The sequence below is a fragment of the Mustela nivalis genome, assembly GCF_964662115.1.
Source record: "Mustela nivalis genome assembly, chromosome: 19".
NCBI lineage: Eukaryota > Metazoa > Chordata > Mammalia > Carnivora > Mustelidae > Mustela > Mustela nivalis.
In genome coordinates, this window is record NC_139038.1 from 20376669 (window position 1) to 20390596 (window position 13928).

General features: G+C 55.2%; 2 long non-coding RNA genes and 1 pseudogene across 3 annotated transcripts; all 3 read right to left on the reverse strand.

The window, feature by feature from the left end:
* Positions 1-592: 592 nt before the first annotated feature.
* LOC309854974 lies at positions 593-2157 on the reverse strand. The gene is made up of 3 exons (XR_014306513.1): positions 2116-2157; positions 1438-1556; positions 593-1215 (listed from the first exon to the last, which is right to left on the reverse strand). It is a non-coding gene; the product is annotated as an uncharacterized lncRNA (long non-coding RNA).
* Positions 2158-2254: 97 nt separating this feature from the next.
* Positions 2255-6545, reverse strand: LOC309854021. Its single transcript, XR_014306064.1, has 3 exons — positions 5920-6545; positions 3227-3583; positions 2255-3100 (listed from the first exon to the last, which is right to left on the reverse strand). It is a non-coding gene; the product is annotated as an uncharacterized lncRNA (long non-coding RNA).
* An 884-nt stretch (positions 6546-7429) lies between these two features.
* LOC309854266 (thyroid receptor-interacting protein 11 pseudogene) lies at positions 7430-12021 on the reverse strand (annotated as a pseudogene). Its single transcript has 2 exons — positions 11883-12021; positions 7430-11481 (listed from the first exon to the last, which is right to left on the reverse strand). The product of its transcript is annotated as a thyroid receptor-interacting protein 11 pseudogene (transcript).
* Positions 12022-13928: the final 1907 nt, after the last annotated feature.

The window sequence follows — 13928 nt, forward strand, 5'->3', positions numbered from 1 at the left end:
TACAGTCCTCTATGACGTGGGATTATCATCATCCCCATTCGTCCCATCAGGGAACGGAGACGTACAATGCTTTAGCAACACGGCTCATAAGAGGCAGAGGTAGGATCTGCTTGGGGTCTGGACCCAATGTTTTAAATCACTATGATTCGTTTCCAAGACCCTACAAAAACGACAAGTCGTCACCCCAAACGTTGGTTTTCCCCACCCCACGGTCCCCACGTGGCCCCAGCTTCAAGGACATTCTGTCAATTCCTTCAACACTACACATCCTTCCCGGCCCTAACGGAACACCTTCCCACATCCGCCTGGATTTCTTAGCCTCCTGGTCTCCGCTTGAACATTACTCAGCAAATTACAAACTCTAACGCACCCTGTACTTCCCAGCACTCAATGCAAAACAGTAATGACGAATTTCACGGGTCGTTATTTCCTTCCTGTCTTGGCCAGCCAGGGGGTGAGTCCCTCACGCATCCTGTCAGTCCTGTTCATCATGGGTTCCAATCACTGATAGCCACAACCCACCCAAAAGGAAGGCCATTCCCCCTACAGACACACACACACGCACAAAGACACACACACACACACACACACACACACACACACACACACTGACCCCTGACTGGCCTGATCTCAGGTGCACGGTGGGGATCCTGACAACCCCTCGTGGAACGTAACCTACTCGAGAAGGAGAACGGAACTCCTCTCCCATCAACACTCCACTTACGGGCTTCAAGTCGGTCTCTTCTAGCGGGACTTGAGCCCCAGCAAGGCTGAAACCTCATCTGCCCGGTTCGGCCGCATTTCCGCTCGCTCTGTCTCCAGGCCCCCCACATAGTTAGCAGCTCCATCAACGAGGCCCCGTTCTGGGCTCCTCTCAGCTGCGAAAGGAGGGGCACACAAGCTGACGGCTACCTTTTGGCAAACCGGTGTACTCCTGAGACACAGGCCCGCCTCCCAGCGAGGCCCCAGCCCCCCCGGAGACACGGGGCCCTGACATCATGCCCTACAGGTACCTCCGTGCAGAGGAGCATCTTCCCAAGGGCTGCTCACTTCTTGGTCCTCCGCGCCGACCTTGAGGACGAAGTACAGGAGCTGGAAAGGGGTGTCTGTCCTCAGACCAGTGTCCGTGGGTCTGGAGGTTGTGAGGTGCTACGCCCACCGGGACAAGGTTGTGGGGTCTTGAGACGCCAGACAAGCAGCAAGCCTCACAGAAGCCTGGAAAACGGGAGGTGCTTTTGCTCAGACTCCGCTCAAGTGTCTCAGTGCCCCGCCCGTCAGCTATCCTAACCACCTTCCCGCTCCTGGGTGCCGGGCCCCCACGCTGAATGGACAGTTTCCCTGCTCCCCCGGCCTTCGGAAGGCATCGCCCGCCGGATAGGTCTTTGGGCCCCGCCCACCCACACAACCCTGGGCACACAGTCTCTCTCCCATTCCCACCTGGCAGGAGCTCGGTCACACCACCATCCTCCCCCTCTGCTGCTGCTGTGTTCTGAGGGTGGCCTCTCTGAGCTCCTCACAAGCTCTAGATGGCTGTGGTCGGCACCAAACCGAGCTGTCTGGAATGGAATTGCCTCAGCACCCTTTTCAAAACTCAGATGGGCATACTTGTGGGGACTGTTTCTGGAGTCTTTGTTCTGTGGGACTGTCGTCCTGCCAATACCAACACGGGCTTCCTTGTTACAACTACTACTAAGCTCTGAGACTCTAAAGACTGCGTTCCCAAATTACTCTTCTTTTCAAAACCGGTTTTGAAACTACTCGGATTCCTTTGTCCTTCCACATAGATTTTAGAATATTTTTGTCTATCTCTACGAAAACACACGAAGCTGACAGGATTTTGATAGACATGGCGTTACGTCTCTCTATCAGTCTGGGGAGAATTGACATCGTGACGATGCCTAGTCTTCCAGATCACGAACGTGGTGTATCTCTTCCATTTATTTCTATCTTGGACTTCCTGTATCAGTGCTAAATAGCTTTCAGCATGGGATGCCTGGACAGGCACTGTTAGATTTATCCCGAAGTAGTTTCTTTGTACGAAGTAGTTTCTTTGCGAAGGTGTGTTGGATTGTGGAGCCTCCATATTCGTTGCCGGCATAGAGGAATACAGCTTACCTTTCTGTGTTTAGCCCGTATACTGTTTCTCTGGGACGTTCCGTTGTTAGTTCTAGAAGCATTTGTCGTACCCTCTTGGGGCATAAGGTAAGGCCTGCAATGAAGATTCCGTGTCAGGGGATGTGTTGACACGCGGAAGATCAAGGAGGGACCCGAATGGCATCCTGCACGTTCTCCTCTCCCTCTTCCCTCACAGGGGAGGTCTCTTCCCCAAACACCCTTCTCATCCTAGGGACTAGCCATAGTGCCTGTTGGTTTTGGGGGAGCAGCGTTCGGTTCCCTAGAAGCCCACTGAATTCTTCAGGCCAGCCACTCACCCCCTCCCATGGGAACCAGGACTTGCCACACCCTCTTGTTTCAAGAAGCAAGTCTTGCCTTCGAAGGCCCTGCTGCCGGTTCTCTCTGTTCTCAAGCGCGACGTCTGTGTCGTCCTGCACGGTGTGTGGTATCCTCCTCCCCTGAAGCGTGAGGGTATGTGACGAGTAAACCGTTGGTCAGTCACCCGTGTCGGGTGTCAGGGCATCCCACAAGTCTGGAGCAGGAATGTCTCTCTCATCGGGGACCTGAGGAGATGGTGATTAAAACAAGCGGCAGCATCCCAGGCACGGTGTCCGTATGTTAACTGAGGACGCGGGGGTCAGCTTGACCTGCTCCTTCGCTAACTAACTGGCTTCAGAGGGGACAGTCACGATCCGGGAGGGAACTGGCCATCGCCGGCCAGCTTGTGTGTTGGCCCGTGTTCTGTTATCTCACACGGAGGTCGCCATCCATTTCCAAACTAAGGTCCCCTCCTTGCCAACGAGGTGAGAATGAAGGAGAATGGACTGTATCTTGGGGGGAGGCGTCACCCATGTGACCTGCATGTGGCCTGTATTGGTCTCCAGGGCTCCCCCCTGAGGTTGGCAACCGCAGGACATGCTTGACTGGTGTGCCTCAGTTCCAGGGACTGGGTGTTGGGCCAGTGATGGATGCGGACGTCCGGATCCTATGGGGGAAAGCACACCCCAAGCACAGCCCCGGGGGTGACCCTCTGTGTTGTGGGTGCAACGGAGGAGGGAGGCCGCGACGCAGGGAAATGTAAGAATGGCACACTGAGGGGATCCGGTCCCACCTTGACTTCCGCCAGGAGGCGTGCGACCATACAACCCTCGCCGCGACATTAGCCCCAAGGCTGATGATGCTGATTTGAGACTCTCTGGAAGAAAAAACCGAGAACGAGGAGCAGGGCAAAAGACACCCCCCCACCCCACCCCCAGTATATCCAGGAAGACACAAACCCGAGCAAAGGAGGAGTGGGAGAGAGAAAACTGAATACAGGAGGTAGGGGGACCCCCCCCCGGGGCCCCCACGAACTAATTCATCGTAGGTTCAGAATTTGACCCGGTTGTAGATCCAACATTTACAAGGGCACCCGGGTGGCTCACATGGTTAATCACCTGACCTCAGTTCAGGTCTTGATCCCGGGATCCTGGAATAGAGCCCCATGTCAAGCTCCCTGCTGGGCAAGGAGTCAGTCTGCTTCTCCCTCTGCCTCTCCCTGCTGCTCCCCCGGGGTCCTGCTCTGTCCCACTTGCTTGCTCGCTCTCTCGCTCTCTCGCTCTCTTAAATGAATACATCAAATCTCTAACCAATAAAAAGTAAAAAGGAAATCATAAATTCACTAAAATAATTTAATTGGCAAAATTCCAAGGAGGCCGATTGCCTCCTGTGCCTCTACAGCGTAGGTTCTGAATGAAGTGTACTGTTGCCAAGATGCACCGGTTGGCTAACCTTCACGGGCTTAATGCACGCTCTGTTTATAGCGAGTATAAGAACCATAGATTCTGCCTTCTGTCTTTCCTGCTTTGACATCTCGGGCCTTGCTGACTTTGGAGGGACTTTCCCTGGCAGGCTTACTTAATTCCTAGAGATGGTCCGCAGCTTGCCTACAGGCAGAGCTTTCACATGTAAAGCAACCAATTTGGAGCCTTTACCCCCAACCACCTCTTGTAAGAAACTCTCACTCTGGGCCACTATCCCCTGCCCTGATCACCCCAGGGGCAGGGACAGACGACTCCAGACAGACACCACTGTGTCCCGGAACCCACTGACATGACACCGACTAGGCAGTCTTAAATGTGCTTAGCCGGATTCACCTGCCCCTTGCCATGGAAACCACAGTAAAGGGTCTTGCCCGTGTCGTCTGTCCCTTCACTCCCTCTTTCTCCTGACCGCCCCTGGTGCTTCCCTGGGTGGCCCTCCATGGCTCTCAGGACCTCCTCTCTCCTGGGATCAGGGAGTCGATGAACGCTTCTTGCGTTGTGAGAGTTCCTTGTGTATCTGCTTGTCTTACCGTCCCTGATAAAATAAACCCCTGTACCCTGAAAACACCGGAGACACCTGGGGGGCTCAGTGGGTTGAGCTTTTGGCTCAGGTCAGGCTCTCAGGGTCATGGGCTAGGGTCCCATGTCGGGCTGTGTGCTCAGGGTGGAGTCCGCTTGGGATTTTCTCCGCCTCTGCCTTTCTGTCCCTGCCACCACCCCGGGCCCCGGCTCCTTTGCTAGCTTTTGCTCTTGCTTTCTCTTTGAGGTTAAGTCGTTGAAAAAGCCATGAGGGAGCCCCACAGATTTAACGAGGGTGAATATTTTGCTCTAATACATTTGGCCAGTATGTTCTGTTCAGTGCCTCTCGATCGCATGTGCCTTGACCTTGAAGGAGACAGGATTTACCTTGTTACGCGCGGGGCACCCAAACCGCTCTGCTCTAAAACAGGCAAACTTTGTGGGCAGGATCTTAGCGCATTCGTCTTTCTCCGGGAATACAGATGGGACATCACATCCAGGAGATCCTACTGTGAGGATATTTGTTGGGCACACTCGTTAAGGACCTGCAGGGGTGGCTCTGTCTGTCAGTCAAGGGTCTGCCTTGGGCCCAGATCCTGATCTCAGGGTCCTGGCAACAAGCCTTGCATCAGGCTCCCTGGTCAGCAGGAAGCCTGCTTCTCCCTCTCCCTCTGCCCCTACCAGCCCTTTGTCCTCTCTGTCTGTGTGTCTTTCTCTCTCTCGTGATCTGTCAAGTCCCTAAGTAAAATCCTTACAAAGAAAAAAGGACATACAAGTCCACCATCTTTCCGTACTTTTTGGGTACTGGAGGCAACATATTCCTTGTTTATCGGTTTTACAGAAACCCATTTCAGCTGTTCCTTGTTAACGAGCCCACGCAGAGGGGGGAGGGTCTCCCCTCAACAGAAGGCTCTCGGATCTGTGCAAGCAAAATTGACCTGTTGGGGGTGACTGGGTGGCTCAGTTGGTGAAGCGTCTGCCTTTGTCTCAGGTCCTGATCTCGGGATCCTGAGATGGAGCCTGGCAGGGGGTTCCCTGCTCGGCGGGGAGCCCGCTTCTCCCTCTCCCTTTCACCCCCTTTTCCAGCCAGGGCGCTCTCTCAACTACAAAAACAAAAAGCTTGAGGAAAAAACCAGCTGTTCGTGCCCAGGTCAAAAGGCTGTAGCAGCCTCCTCTCCTGCTTCCTGGAGTCCCTGGACTCTCTGTCCATGCTATCTGTCAATCGTCCATGGGCTCCCAATGCAAGAAACGGCCCTCCTCGGCCCTGGTGAGAGACCATGAGAGCAGCAGTTGCTGGCCATGCACTGGGCTCTCCTGGAAACAGCATCTCTCACAGACTCTGAGCCTTCCTCTCCAGCTGTCCATTCTTCTCTGGGTCATGGGACCCCCCCCCGCCGCCCACCACCACCACCACCACCACCAGCTGAATATAGTTCCCAAGGCCTTCCCGCTCCAGGCTGAAGCCCAAGTCTGCATATCCTACCTGCAGGTGGAGGTGGGGGCTTCTGTCCACAGTGCATTGCCAGATTCCATGGTGCCGGAGGACGTCCGCTCTTCCTTCTACCCCTTGGCCACCCAGCGATTCCCTTGGGATCAACTGCGTGAACATCAATGGAAGTTACTACATTTTGGATTTGATGACCACGTCTCCCTCCTGGTCACATGACAGCTTCACATCCTAGAGAAGCACCTGTCCTACGCCTTAAGAGTCTCAGCAGGAAATGGATGTCCATATATCAGAGTCCGTTCTGATGGAAAGCCTGAGGTGAAGGTTCAATAGGAAGTGTTGTCTTGGCATCCGGTAACTTTGGAGGGCCTCGGATGGCCTCACCCCAAGTTCCCTTCCCACTCTGCTCCCCCAGATCGGATCCCCTGGCCAACAAGCCCTCCTTAGCACGGGGACCAGGCACAGTTTCTTCCCAAGTAAGCTCCAGTTCCCTGACAGCCTGCGCCATGATCCAGCAAATGAAGATTTGAAGGGGCTTCTGAAGAAATGAACAAGGGAGTCGACCATGGACCTTCCAGTTACAAACCGCTTAAAGGATGATCAAGAGGAGCTACTTCTAGAACTTAGGGCAGAACCGTAAGCCGCTGGGTTTTCCATTTAAGAATAAGATGGAATTCATTCCCATTTCAAAAATGGTCTCTAAGGCAGAGTGATTTGGCGGGGTTGGGGGTGGGAAGCAAGTCAGAGAATAAGTAGTATACTCCTAAGCAGGCCAACCTACATAAGGCCCAAGAGAAATCAGGTTAGCCATAGCGTGCTTTTGCAGACAACAGAAAAGGAAATGATTTTTAAAAATTAGAAGATAAAAAATTAAGAGAAATGAGACTTACCTGGGAAAAGCAAACTTTTTTTTTTTTTTTTTTTTTAAACGTCCTCTTCATCGTGTACTTTTGTGCTAGTCACCTGGTTTCCCATACAAGGATTGTGTGGTCGTGTATCTGATACATTTGGAACACTGAAACAAGTTGATGTGTTCTCTGCATAAGGTATCCGTAGACGCTTGGCCCTTGTGTAAACCTTCCAGCATTACAGACCACAGCTTCCAAGGCCATCAGTGTCGACTGTCCTACGAACGTCACCACTGCTGTGGCATCTGGGTGGCTCAGTCTGTTAACTGTCTTTGGCTCATGTCATGATCCGGGGGTCCTAGGATCCGGTCACAGGTCAGGATCCCTGCTCCGGGGAGAGCCTGCTTCTGTCTCTCCCTCTGGTGCTCCCCCTGTACGTGTGCCCTCAATTTCTGTCGAAACGATAAATAAGATCTTAACACATAAAAAGGAAGTCACCGGTGTTTTCACTTTGGCGAATACTTCTGCAGTCATTGAGAGACCCCTTTTTTGTTAAGTCATAAAAGAAAGCTGTTTCTTCAGCTGAAAGCAAAACCGTGAAACATTTGGCATTTTGAAAAAGAACATTAGGAGATAAGGTAGACACGCAGAGTGACTTGGGATGTTCAAAGCGTGGTGTCACTCTGGCTCACAATCGTCTATTTCTTTGAGAGGTCTTTGGCCGCCTTTCCAACCTTCTGGGCAGGTGATAGTATATGCGGCGTGTACACGGGTAAAGCGTCAGTGACAGCATTTAGAAGAAGGTGCTCCGATCCATCCATTTGCGGTCCAGGTGGATTAATAAGAGACACAGCTGTGGTGCGGGGCTTGACGTCCTTTTTTCCGGGTGTGGATGCCAGGGTAGCGTTCCGTCGTGATGGGCCTTGTTTCTTAGGCGGCTTTCCCCTTCCTCCTGAATCTGGGGGCTTCACGACACGAGCAGAGGGTTTTGGCGGTGGAAAAGCTGAATGAGATTCCGCTTCTAGAAACTGGACAAAAAGGTCTGAAAAGGAACGATGGGCCACAGCTTGGTGATTTGGTTTCGCAGGGGTGTTGGGGGCGCTTCTGGATCCAGGCCCCCCAGTCCCCCCGCTGGGCACACCCGCGGGCTCCCGGCTGCGCAGCTGCCGCAGCTGGTCTTCTCGGATCCCCAGCGTGCTTGCCATCAAGCTCAACGCTTCCTGCCGCTCCGCATCCGCTGCCTGGAGAGCTCCCACGAAGAGTCTCCTTAGGAGGGCTTTGTCCGCCATTCCTTCGGACTGACTGACTAAGGTCATCAGTCTCCTCTGTGTGTCCTCCAGGATTTCCTGCTGGACCTCGTTCTGTTTCTTGAACTCTTGGAGTCGGTCCTCCTTCTCCTCCAAGTCGGCATTGGTTTGATGCAAACGTCCCTGTAAGGACTTCAGGTTTCCTTCTAGGGCGTCTGCCTTTTCCATCCATTCGGCCAGTTCCAGCTTCAGGCTCGCTAGGGTCTGATCACAGCGCCTTCCCTCTTCCTGGGAGGCGGCAAGCCGGAGCACAGCTTCCTCCTTCTGCTGGGTGACCACGTGCAGCTGCTCCCGCAGCGACGCTACCTGCAGCCTGGCTCCGTGGCTGGCCTTTTGCATGGCAGCGGAAGACCAAACGAGTTTTCCCTGCAAGACCGTCACTTCCTCTCTCAGCTGAGCCACTCGGTCCTCCGAGGCCAAAGCTTCCCGGCGACGAGAATCTTGGGCTTCTGCAGCGAGCTGCCGCCCTCTCTCCAGCTCCTGGGTGAGGCGCAGCTCTCTCTCTCGTAGCTGGTGAACCTCCTTCTGGAGGGCGCGGGCTTCCGTTTCTTTCTGTGTCAGTGCCAACACGACGTCATCTCTCTCCCGCTGACACGCAGCTGCCTTTTCCTGCGTGGAGCGAACGGCGGCGGCGAGCCGGTTCAGTTCCCCGGTCTCGCCCTCCTCTTTCTCTCGCAGCAGTTGCTCCAAGGCCAGGGCCTTCTCTCTCATCGCAGCATGCTGGGATGCCTCCTCTCTCTGCGTCACTGACAGCAGCCGATTGGTCTCTTGCAACGCCCGATTCTCCATGTCCTGTTCTCTAGATCGTTCCACGATCTTGGCGTTTTCCTCTCTCAGGCGACACACGTCCACTTCGAAGTCTGCCACCCTCTCCTTCAGATTGGTGACCGCCTGCCTCAGCAGCTCGTTCTCACTCAGCTGGCCACAGAGCTTCTCCTGTAAGGAAAGCAGCTCCTCACTTTTCGCTTGGGTTCGGAGCTCCTGAGCCCGAAGGCAGTTTCGCAGAAGGGCCGGTTTCTCCGTCGGCCGTTCCGTGTGGGAATCGGCATCGCTGTGTTCCCGTGCTTTGCCTTCTCCTTCCCCCGTGGCGGCCCCCGAAGCAATCCATCTCTGCTGATCTTCCCGGAGGGTTCGGATCCTTGTCTCTTTTCCTCGCCCTGGTTTTCGGAGCTCTTCTACCTCCTCTCCGATCACCTGAGAGGCCTCACTCACGGGGTCAGATTTCACGGCCTTCCGGGAGTCGCTGGAGGTCTGGAGGAAAATCACACCAAGGTTCCCTAAAAGGAGGTCCTTGGCATTGCAGAGCTCCCCGATGCGGAGCTGCAGTTGGGCCAGTTCCTTCTCTAGCTCGTGGAAGTTTATTTCATGTCCCTGGTAAGTTGGGATCTGGTCCAGAGAGGCTGCCTGCGGTTTCAGAACGTTCTCGCTGTTGGGGCACGCCCACGCCTGCAGTTGTCGCAGATGTGTCTGAAGCTGGGGGGACTCCCGCTTCAGATTTTGGACGGTGGTCAGCACCTGCTCTTTCCACTCCTCCAGGATCTTCACTCGCTGTGTTAACGTGTCCCGTTCCTGGAGAAGCTGCTGGAACTGATGGATTCGACCTCCTCGAACCCCATGACCAGGGCTGGGTGTTTGCAGGATCCTCAGGAAGGTCTGGCATAGCTGACTCAACGCAGCCACCTCCAGGTCTTTTTCTCGAATCACGTGTGACAAGTCCCGAATCCTTTCTGTACACACCTCCTGGCCGCTGCTTTCCACTCTGGTGGACAGTTTTTGGTTTTCCTCTTGCGCCCTCTGGAGGTCCGCTTCCTTGGCAGCAAGTCGATGGGTCATTTCGTGATAGTCCTTTTCCAGATGGCTCTTCTCCCTCATCTTCTCGTTCAGGATGGCCAAGATCTGTTGGCTTTTCAAAGCACACTCTTGCAACTGCTGCTGAAGCTGTTCCACGTGCCTGTTCTGGCTGTGAGAAGCCTCCGAGATTCTGCTGGAAAGACCCTGAATCTCCACATCCTTTTGCTGGATGATCCGAGTGAGTTTCCCGATCTCCTCTCTGGAGAGCCGATCCACTTGCGCGGTCAGCCGGACGTTCTCTTCAGTGAGAAGCTTCGTCTCCGGGTCCTGTTCTTGGATCCCTTGGACTAACCTTTGAATTTCAGCTTGAGATGGATCACGCTCTTCACTTGCGTTCTCCCTGGGGAGAGGCTGGCTTGCTCGCACCTCCTCGTCCTCACAGGGTTCTCTCGGAATGTGCGGGCTTTTGCCGGGCAACTGGGCTCTCAGCTCTTCCAGCGTGACTTGCAGATTCCGAATCATCTCGTCTTTGGCTGCGAGGAGCTGAGCGCGTTCGGTGTTCATCTCCTCCTGCCGGTGTTGAAGACGGTCCACCTTCTCCTTCTGCTCCTGTAAGGACTGAAGCAGTGCTCTCTTCCCCTGCTGCTGGTTGTGAATGATCTTCTGTTGTTCTTGTATCTCCTCCTCGAGATCATCTTTTAACCTGTTGAGCTGAAAGACCTCACACTCGAGTTCTTCAATCTCCTCTAGGACTTTCGGGTCAACCAGAGGGACAGCGCGACTCTGTTGTGTGAGGCGCTCCGGGTCTTGGTCCACGGGAGGGTGTTGGTCGGTCGTGGATGGGAGACGCACGTCTTTGTCCTCCACGGATGCGGGTAAGACGTCATGGCTTCTGAAGGTTTCGGTCGACTGGCCGAGTTCCTCCTGAAGCTCTGGCCTCTCTCGGAGTTCCTTGATGTACTCCTCTTGCTCCCTGAGGCATTCTGTCAGTTGGTTCTGCTCCTCCAAAGCAAAGGACAGCAGTTCCTTCGTTTCCTGGTGCTCGGCGTCCATCTGCTCGATCCTCTCTTGGAGGTGTAGTATCTCCAGGTCTTTCTCCTGACCGAGTTTAACGGAATGGCCATTGTCTGCGGGTGACCATTCTCTGAGGCTTTGTTCCGTCTTGTGTTGGAAAAGCTTCTTTTCGGCCCGACACAGTTTGGCCACTAACCGTCCTTTCTCTATCTTTAAAGCCCTCACGGCGATGTTGTTCTTTAGGGAATCCTCGTTGTTGCGCAGAACGGATTCCTCCAGCTGATGGGTTGCGTCTTGGAGCTGACGAACCAACTTCTCCTTTTCTGCTCGGAGGTCGGAAGCAAGGTTGTTCAGACTGTCGTTGAGCCGCTGCATTTGTGTAAGCTGCTGCTTCAGCCTTCTGAGATCCATTTCCCTCTCCTCCAGAAGGTCACGGTTCACGTTCCCGGCAGCATCTCGGTTTTGCAGGTCTTGCACCTGTCGCTGGTAGTCCATCAGTTGTTTGCGGTGCCGGTCAGTGAGGTCGGCCAGCTTCTGCCGGTGGGTGTTTTGCAACACGGCCACTTCCAGCTGATGTTTGTCCATTTCCCGCATCTGCTTCTGCTGTAGGTCCCTGATGTGGCTCTTCAGTTTCCACACTGTTTCTGGGTCGATGGTATTTGGTCCCTGGGTGGAACACGGGCACAACATCTTCCAGTGAGTCACTTCAGCCTCCAGCGTTTCTGCCTCAGGGAGGCGTCTATTGATCTGTGTCTGGGATGAGATGACATCAGCCACATCCATGGCGTCCCCAGGGAAGGTCCCTTTCCCCAGCACATGTCTGTGAATATCAGAGATGTCCCTGGTCAAAGAGGTGTGGCTGCTGTCCACGGCCCCTAGGGTATGGCCTAGGCCACAGCCCAGCCCACCAGCCCAGGAGAACATCTGGCGGTCATACAACTGCCCTGGTCCGCGGTGAGAAAGCGTCCAGTCCAGCCGGACTACCCCGCCAAGTGTCACAGAACCCCTGCGTGCGCCAGGCTAAGAATCAAAAGCCAACCGCCATTGTTTCCAAGCAGCACCTCGCGCGCGCTCCCGCGCCCCCCCACCTCGCGCGCGCTCCCGCGCTCCCGCAAGCCGCCTCCGCAGCCGCGGCCGGTCAGGTAGTTCCGAACAGCCAAGACCCTGGGGCCCCTCATCGCGGCAGCTCCCCACACCAGGCTTGGGCCCTTGCCCTCCTTCCCCTGCTTGGCTGGCTGTCCTGGGGCGGCCCCTCGTGCATGCTCCTGCCTGACTGCACCCAGGTGCCTGCCGCCAGAAAATGCACCTGGCCCTGGACGTCCCCCTAAGTGGGGTCGCAGTACACAAAGTGCGGCGGCATGAGCTTTCCACGCAGTAGCATCTCTTTCATTGAGGTGGAAAGTGCAGTCAGACGCATCCGTCCAGCGAGGAGAGGGGACCCGTGGTGCATTTCAGGGATGTGTACACCAGCGCAGACGACGGGCCTCACGGAGCCTTTGGGTATTGCCAGCCTCCAGAGACTCCAGAGGGTCCTGCCCCTCCTTGCCCAGTCAGCCCTGCAGGAACAGCTCCGCCCGCACCTTGGTTTGGCGGTTCCCGGGCCGGGCCGCCGCCTGCGCCGTGCCTCTGTGGCCTCCCGAGGCTGTGCGCCTAGACCAGGCGTGGGGTTGCGCCGGACGGTGGAGGTGCCCGGTGCCCGGTGGGCGGGTCCTCCGCTCTGCACAGAGTGGCCCAGGTGTGGGGCGGCAGAGGCCTGAGTCAGCCGGGCCTGGCGCTAGTGCACCGGTTTAGGAATCGCTTCTGCAGCTGCCCCGCCGGAGCCCCGCTGCCCCCTGCCGTCGCCATGGTGAAGCCGCAGCTGGCCAACCAGAGCCTGGCCGGGGAACGCGCCCGTTCCCTCCCGCCGCTGCGACTGCGCCGGCTGGGGCCTGGGCTCCCAACAGGAGGGCTGGGCTGGCGGCTCTCTCGGTGGCGGCGTGCTCCCGTCCCCTGCCGCCACCACACAGCAGGCACAGGGGGTCCTGGCCCGGGACTGGGCCACGGCACACACTGGAGCCCGGGTCCGGACCGGTGCCGGAGTCCCAGAGCAGCCCTTTGGTGAGTCGGCCCTCGGAGACCCCCCACCCCCACCCTGCGCGAGTCCTTGCCGCCCTTGGGGCCCTGGCCCCGGCCCCGCCCCTCATCGCCCTGGGGCACTGCCCCTGAGCCTTCCCCTGCCTTCCCCTATATAGGGAACTTACATAGAATAGAAATCTTGTGTATATTTATGCTGGTCTCATATAGATTGGTGTATTCATACATGATGTGATATATATAGTGTATACATATTATATATTGCAAACATATAAATTTTATATAATCTAATGTATAGGTACCTTCTATATATTCCCCTCCCCCATATTTTAAGATCTCCAAATCACATGCCATCCCCAAACCCTGTGCCTCTCCAGGACTCCACTAAGAAAATCTATCCAGATCTAGTGTATGCAGTTTCTCTTTTTATTGGAAAACCACACTTCCGTTGTGTTTTCCTCTTCAAATCTTTGAGATCCTCAATCCACTCATGCCCCTTGCCTTTTTCTCTTTCCTTAGCGGTTCATTTTCATTCCATCCATTTTAGGGAAGACAAACACCAGGTTTTCCTTAATCCATAGACTTAAAGTTTAAAGAAGAAAACACACACACACACACACGAATTCAATCTCTGAAGCATAGGTAGATATTAACCTTAAGGGCATACATTAATCAAGGTTGGGTAGTGCGAACCCGTGTCAATGGATAAAAAGTGCACGGCGCAGGAGGGCCTCACAAGAGGGGGACCTGTTGTAGGAAACAGAAAACAAGTCAGTAGAAAGGCGGACTAAAACGGTGGTAGACCAAGGGTGTAGGGCGCAGGGGCAGGGAAAGCTACAGAAAAGCGGAAGGAGGTGGGAAAAAGCGGAAGAAATGCGCAGTGGTCAGGGCGCACGGGCAGGGGTTGAGGAGGACGGGGATCGGAGGCCAGCACTCGACCCGAAGAGGCGGGCCGGGAGCGCCCGGGGTTTAGAAGGTGGAAGGCAGCGCAGAGGGGCGGAGGATCGGGATA